At 39.5% G+C, this 7,707-nt stretch overlaps 1 long non-coding RNA gene across 1 annotated transcript; it reads right to left on the reverse strand.

Annotated features, from left to right (window-relative positions):
- Positions 1-5,131: 5,131 nt before the first annotated feature.
- On the reverse strand, positions 5,132-6,550 carry LOC149173491 (uncharacterized). The gene is made up of 2 exons (XR_016259691.1): positions 6,258-6,550; positions 5,132-5,184 (listed from the first exon to the last, which is right to left on the reverse strand). It is a non-coding gene; the product is annotated as an uncharacterized LOC149173491 (long non-coding RNA).
- Between the last annotated feature and the right edge of the window lie 1,157 nt (positions 6,551-7,707).

Raw genomic sequence — 7,707 nt, forward strand, 5'->3', positions numbered from 1 at the left:
GTAAAAGAACTGACCTAACCACTATAATTCATAACTAGAGGAAAGAGTTTGTTCCTCGTCATCTGTACCTTTGATATCAACTGCTTGCTTGGGGGCTTGTCATATATAACACACTCTTGTCCTTGAAAGATAACTTTGTATCCTTTTAGTGTCAATCGACTAACACTGATCAAATTGTGTTTGAGACTAGGGACATAATATAGCTCTGAGATTGTCTTCGACTCCCCCTGCTTGGTCAGAATGTTGAACACTCCTTTTCGATCTACATCCATAGTCTTGTCAGTCCCCAACTTTACCTTTTTCTTCACGGATTGATCCAAATTTGCAACCAAATTCTTGTTTCATGTGGTGTGGTTACTGCAACCACTATCCAATAGCCACACATTATCAGAAGGTTCATGCATGGTATGGAAAGCTAGGAACATGGAGTTAGTACACTCTGTAGTGACATTAGCTCTCTGGTTCCCTTGATTAGCTATCTTCTTCCTGCAATCACGGGCATACTGACCAACTTTATTCCAATAATAACATCTCACCTTTGATTTGTCAACTTTTTTATTATTGTTGAAGCTTTTGCAATTGCTTCCACTTTCATGTTCATGATCTTCTCGACCATCTCTCTCACCACCATGTCTTCTGCTTTGTCCTTTTCCTCTTGCTCTCCTTATGCCTCAACCTCTGTCTCTTGAAATAGAATCTTGGCTTTTGAAATCAGTCTCTAAAGTGGAATCCTTATTTATGTCTATCCTTACCTCATGTGATAGAAGTGATCCCATCAATTCATCAGCTGTTAATGATGCCAAATCCTTGGCTTCTTCTATGGATACTACCACAACATCAAATTTGGTAGATGAAGATATGAGGACCTTCTCAACCACTGTCTGAATTTTAATGTCTTCACCATAAATTTTTAATTGATTTACAATAGTTATGACTCGATTCGTGAAAGAATCGATGTCTTCTGTCTCCTTTATCTGCAGACTTTCAAAATCTCTCCTAGTATTATGTAACTTAACAATATTAACTTTGGCCATACCTTTAAAGTTTGTCACCAAAGTATCCCATGCTTCATTTGCTGAAGACGTGATCATAATCTTTTAGAACACTTCTCGGTCCACTCCCTGCTGGATAAGCTGCAACGCTTGTGCATTCTTCTTTTTTCCTTTTTTCAATAGATCCCTCTCTGCGTTAGTGAGAGCTCATTCTTCTTCTTTAGTTTTAGGTTCTGAAAACCCAAACTTGACATAATCCCAAACATCATCAGCCTGCAACGTGGTCGCCATCTTAATTGCCCACACATCATAATCCTTCCTTGTAAACAGTGGAAACTGAAGCTAGAGATTTGAGAAAACCATATTTCTTCAAAAAATTCTCTTTAAAAAACCTAAATATCTCCTTTTATAAGCTTTACAAAAATCCCTTTTCAAAAAAAAACCTTTCAATAAAAACATGTTTTTATTTTATATTTAAAAACACCCTAAAAAGCCCTTATTAATTTTTTTATATAAAAAATATTTTTAATTTTGTTTTATATAAAAGCACTTTATACACCACCATAAAACCTTAAAAGGCCCACTTAACAAAAAACACACTTTAAATTTCACCCACATGACTTGTCAAACTTTAATAAAATATGTCACGTTAACAAAACCGTTAATAACAAGGCCTGCAGGTAGGGGTAGTCCCTGCCAATTCTGATTTTTTTTTTTAAATTGCTTGCTTACAAAACAAACAACCTCCTAATCTGTAATATATATTTTGTAAACAGATTAAATTCCAAAATTTGAGAGAAGTTACAACGAATTATTGCTTAAGTTTAAGGAAATTGGCTAAATATTTTGGAGCATTAAAATTATTGGAATTAGCCTATTGCGAAAGGCTAGTATATCTTTATCACCGCTTTGGGAACTTTTTTTTTTCTACATAAAACTATATCTATTATATTAACAGGGAGATAGTAAATTTACATCATGACCGAAGTCAAGCACTCTGCTCCTACAGGAGGCAGTTCTGTCCAAAACAAGCATATTTGAAAATTGTCTAATTTTGTTTCCCACGCAGGGGAACAATCTCTGAAACACATGACAATTCAAAAACTCAAAAAATAAAACTGAGGGATACCAAAGATCCCAGAACCAAGTCGCCTTACAACCGTGCCCAGTGGTGAGGGGCATCCTACCAGAAAAAGAAGCGCGGGTGGAATTGCTATTCATCAATGGGCTCTTCTATGATTCGACACAAGCCCATATCAGGTAGTTCCTCTGTCTGAGTCGCATTCTGAGCTTCAGGACCTGGATCTACCATCATCGCCTCCTGTGCTCTGCCCCCTTGTTCATCTGTTTCCTGCTGAGGGGCATTTTCCGCAGCCAGCTGAAATGATGAAGAGGGATCCGGGATTGCCCTTGAGTTTCCTGCCTAAATCCTTAAATCATCAGCTTGAATTTCCTCCTGAAAGACCACTGTAAAATAGGTTGTGATCGTGGGCCTGTTTAGAGCGCTGTCAAAGGTAAATATGGCGGAGCCAGAGGTAGGGATAGGTCCGGGCCGAGAGCTAGAGGCACGAGATCTTCCTCTTTTGCTGCGAGAAGAAAGCCCGCGCCTCCCTGACAAGTCGCTGGAGGATGATTCAGTTGGGGCCCTTCTCGGCTGCCCCCTGCGGCTACCCATTCTTGGTCTCAGTCGAGACATCCTGCAATTGACGATGGCCCAGGTTCGGGGGTGTCACTGCAGAGCAATATCTTGGCTGCTGCGATGCCTACTTGCTGAGCCTCCCTTGCTGAGTATTGACCCTTCCCTTTGGTATGCCAAATCCCTGTGCGTGTGCGAGACCCAAGACCAAACAAAGAGATCAGTTGCCAAGAAATGTGAATGAGAGGGTCAGTTTGCAATACCTGAGTGATACCCGGGGAGAACAGTAAGCAGCCTCACGAGGTAGGCCAAGACCATCAGCACCTGGTTCCAATTCCCCTCATTCTCCCTGAATTTCTTTGCATGATCGAAGGTATGCTGGCGGAGTGACAGAGCCAACAAATTGTCCAACCCCCCCGGCCTTTCTCTGGCTTTAACGTTCCCTGCCCTGTCTCGGGAGTCTCCTCCCATTACTGCTCCCTTGATGGCTCGTTCTCTCCGCTACATGCTGGTGCGTGCGAGACTTAACTCCTTCACTATAGAGCTGGTGTTCCAGCTGAGCGGATGGCCTTACGTATCCTAATGACCACTCAAGCGATTATGCCGTGTTCCAAGTGCCATGACTACTCCACGGTTCTTGTACTGGTCAGGCAAGTGGCATCCTGCCCTGCCCAGACCCTGTCCCGTCAACTTATATCTCATTGCAATCACCCGCATCCGGGGCACCGCTTTGGAAACTTAATGTCACTTATTAAATTAGATTTGAAAGGATGTAGAAAACTAAGAAATATTCAAGAAATTCAGGTTGCTTAAGTTTAAAAGAACTACGAGTTGGTTCTGCAAACCTATACTTTATCAGAGATCTTTCATTAACCATCAGAGATCTTTCATTAGCCATGTGTAGCAATTTAGAAAAGTTTCCAGAGAGATTAATGGAATTTACCTATCACATTCTAAAAATTATTATAAAACTGCAATTAAGTCCGCATGAGATGCTCAATATTCAATAAATTCTAGAGCATGTTGTTGAGCGTTTGCTTTTGATGAAATGTGAGACTCATGAAGGATTTCAAAGTTTATTGAAGAATTCATAAGTTTATTGAAGAATTCATCCTTTGACTCACATAAGGGTTCACTTGCTCTGACCCACAAAGCAACAATGGTATAAATACTCATAATGCAAATAATAGTAGTATAACACTTTTAGAACACTATGTCTGTATATGTCAACAAACCTCTCCATTATAATTGAGGAATAAACTCGAGGTTAAAAGTTCCAAAGAAGATAGAGAAGACTATGTAGAACCATATTCTGAAGCATGCTCTAAAAATCCTTCGTCAAAACATAGGCACTTCACTCAATAAATGAGGTTCAAATTTCTATAGATGACTATATTTCTAAAGATAGTTATTTAGATCAAATGCATGTAATTGTTGTTGTCCTTAATGGGTACTGTGACAACATTGAGCATAATAATTCTATCCAAATTTTTGAAAACGAGCCCATAATAAATGCGGCAAATAGAAACAAAAGAAAAAATTATAACTAACCATGAGGACAAAAAAAATAATGAATCTTCTCATGCATAATCAGAAATATGTTGGAAGTGATGTCAATATCTGTTGGAAGTGATGTCAAATGCATGTAATTGTTGTTGTCCTTAATGCGGACTGTGACAACATTGAGGATACTAATTCTATCCAAATTTCTGAAAATGAGTCCATAATACATGCGACAGATAGAAACACAAGAAAAAATTATAACTAACCATGAGGACCAAAAAAAATAATGAGTCTTCTCATGCATAATTAGAAATCTGTTGGATGTGATGTCAATATCTATTGGAAGTGATGTCAATACGAAAGATGGAAAATAAAAAGAAAATGATACATCTATCAGGAATTTAGACTCATCTTCTAATGGTTTAGATACTTCTCTACTCAATCAACTTACACCCTCTATTTATTCCCATAAACACCACAAGTAGCAGCAATTTACTCCAATTGAATCAGAGCCAGTTGTATACTCCACATCACAATCATAAGTATCAGGGTCTCGCTCACCAAGAAGGTCAAACTCTGGATCACGATCTTGAAAGACAGAAAATGGGTCTTGATATGGAGTTGTTGGCCTTTAGGTATAATAAGGTTGCGCTTCTGCATCTGGATCTACTCCTGCTGCAATGTGAAAGTATGCTTATATATGGATCTACTCCTGCTGCAATGTGAAAGTATGCTTTTATATGGATCAGTATATGGATCTCTAACTTGATCAAAAGAATTCACAAGAGCTGGTCGCGACCTGCATGCAAGAGTAAAGTTGTTGGTGTTCATTTTTTTTAATATATGTAAATAAAAAAAATTAATTAAAATAAATATAATAATTAATAAATCATTTTAAATGAAATAATTTAAAATAAAATATAAAAGGAACATGTACCGACTCTCCATGACTTTGTTTTCAACCGCACCATGTTTTATTAATTGCTTCTGTATGCCTCTATTGTTGCCTAGTTGTTTTCCAGATGTCTATGTGCATGTTTCCACTATGCCGATCTGTGACATCATGAATCATAGCACAAAGAAAATATGAAGACAGAGAGAGAAAATAGCAATCCGTTGTTCAGAACGCAAGGAAACAAAGTATACAATGGTGCTGAAATGGTTGCATTATCTAATTTTATTTGAGGAAAATGTCTCCCTTTGAATCCTCACTCCAAAATGTTCAGCGACAAAGCCTCAATCTACAGTATCAGATGACGGTTCGCAACAGATTGCTTATTTTTCTTGAAGAGGCAGTGGGAAGTAGTTAAAATGGTCCAATAGTAAGTACCCCATTTTTCTCTTGATATTTTTCTTTTCTAGAAAATAAAATAATTTTATAAGCTAGTTTTTTTTAACAATCCAATACAACCCTACCAACCACACCAGTTTTCCTTACATCATGACTATATATAGTTGCTAAGTTCAAGTATCTGAAATGTATTACTTATAAAATTTGTATATTGAATTGCTGTGTGATGTACAAGTATAGTATCAAGTATTAATTATTAATTATTTTCTTTGCGAAACAAGGAATCAAATAAAAGATTGTTGGCATTGGGACCAAAGGAAAATAAAACGTGAAAGAAAAAGAGGGAAACCTGTGTATAAAAAAAAGCTAGCGGCATTCATAGTTTCTCTTAAAAAACCATGGTTTCTCTTAAAAAAAACCAACCGAAGCAACCCTGTAAACCTAATAGAGACACGAGAATGCCGTTCTTAGACATTTCATAATCTATTTTAACAGTCAGTAGGCTGCCTCGAGTAGGCTGTCTCAAGTAATCAATGTTACATTGAACTTTAAGTCCCTGGAAAAGCCTCAAGTTACCAGATATCTTGTAACCCTTGTTCCTAGAGTAATTGCTTCACTTTTGAACAAAATAAAAATAATTCTTTAATTTCTTCCATGACTATTTTGAGGCTGGATACACTACTTTCTTTCTAAATTTTGGTTACAAATGGACGTCCAAACATGCTCATTTTTTAAAATGTTTAGTGACCATCAAATTGTTTCCATAAATTCATAAAAAGAAGAAATATTAACAAATACTTTGTGAGATTTCAATGGATGGAAGAAGGCAACCTACTTGTTTCTTGCAAACTGGTAAATCTTGGCGGTTGCAGATAAAATGATGAGGGTAACTTCAGAATCAAAGAGAACCAAAAGCTTGATAAATTTCTTGAGCAGTCCTCTCTTGCGTTTGGAGAAGGAATCACCTCGACTATTAGGGTTTTGGATGCATTTCAGCTCCAACTTCTTTCCCATTTTGAATAGTCTGTAGAACCTAGAAACATATACTAGTACAGTTTTGAGTTTTTTTCCTGTATTTGGATATTTTGAAACAAACTTGACCCTTGGGTGACATCTGGGCGTGGGCGTGGGCGTGGGAGACGCTCCTCCTCCTCCTGTACTTTCTTAGGTCTACAACAGGGGCAAGTGCTATTTCATGGACTATAGCATCATTAATGCACCATCCTTACAGCGAAATCCATGTATATATGGGATACTGACGCGACAGGTACATGGAATCCCATGATTTTCCGGCAACTATGCTCCCTGCCTTTCCCGGCCGCTCCCTTCCAACCTGTCACCCGGTGGATATGATAGTACACCATACTCATTCAATGCAATCTCTATAGTCATTCAATGCAATCGCCCAATATTGGTGCCCAAAATTTCAAAATTCAAATGTTATTTCCGCGCCCAAGGTGTTCATGAAATTTCTGAAACGAAGTGAAACGAACACACCACAGAGATTTCGAATACCTACAGGGGTCTCTCCTCGCATCATGGTCTTCCAACGCTCTTCCGGTATTGGTTCCGCCATACGAGAGGCCGAGAGTTGGAGGTGCCAGTGTCAGGAAGCAGAAGGTCCCAAGTTCAAACCCGAAACTTGCAGTGATGAAGAAGGTCACCAGTTCGAACTCACTTGCATTGACGGCGAAGGTCGCAAGATCGAACCTGACACTGTCAATGCCCTCCAGAAGCCGAAGTGTATTGAGGGAACAAGCCTTGGCTCCCTGGCGCTTCGAGCCCTCCGATACAGCCAAAGTCCTCCCAGCGGGACATGGAAATCGTAACAAGGATTTTCCAAGCCTCCCTGCATGGATCGTGAAGGCCTAACAGCGAGACATGGAAATAGTAACGAGGGCGCTGATGGCGGAATTGGACTCTCGAGCAGACGAAGGAGCGCTCACCAGGACTTGAAACGAGAAGAATGCCGTTCTTTTCACGAGCGAGGTAGTGTCATCGTCCACGTCCAGTTGTGACCTGGGCAGTCCTTCCGAGAGCACTGCCGAACAAAAGGCAAGCGAAAGCGTGGAAGAGTCAGATTCGGTGGCAGACCAGTTTGAGACTCCTGGGATTCGAACAGAGGCCTTGTCAAAATCACGTAACAATCGAAGATCCACTCTGTCCCTTAATTATTTGATATGCAAACAGCGGACGCGAAGGGGAAACAGAGCTCCGATCACGATTATGACGACAGATCCCCTGATTTGCAAGCAATGGTGCAGCGATTGCGGCGTTTCCGCGCA

This window comes from Pinus tabuliformis, chromosome 4_2 (genome assembly GCF_031772625.1).
Source record: "Pinus tabuliformis cultivar Carrire ecotype Pingquan chromosome 4_2, CPIR1, whole genome shotgun sequence".
In the NCBI taxonomy this organism is placed as follows: Eukaryota; Viridiplantae; Streptophyta; class Pinopsida; order Pinales; family Pinaceae; genus Pinus; species Pinus tabuliformis.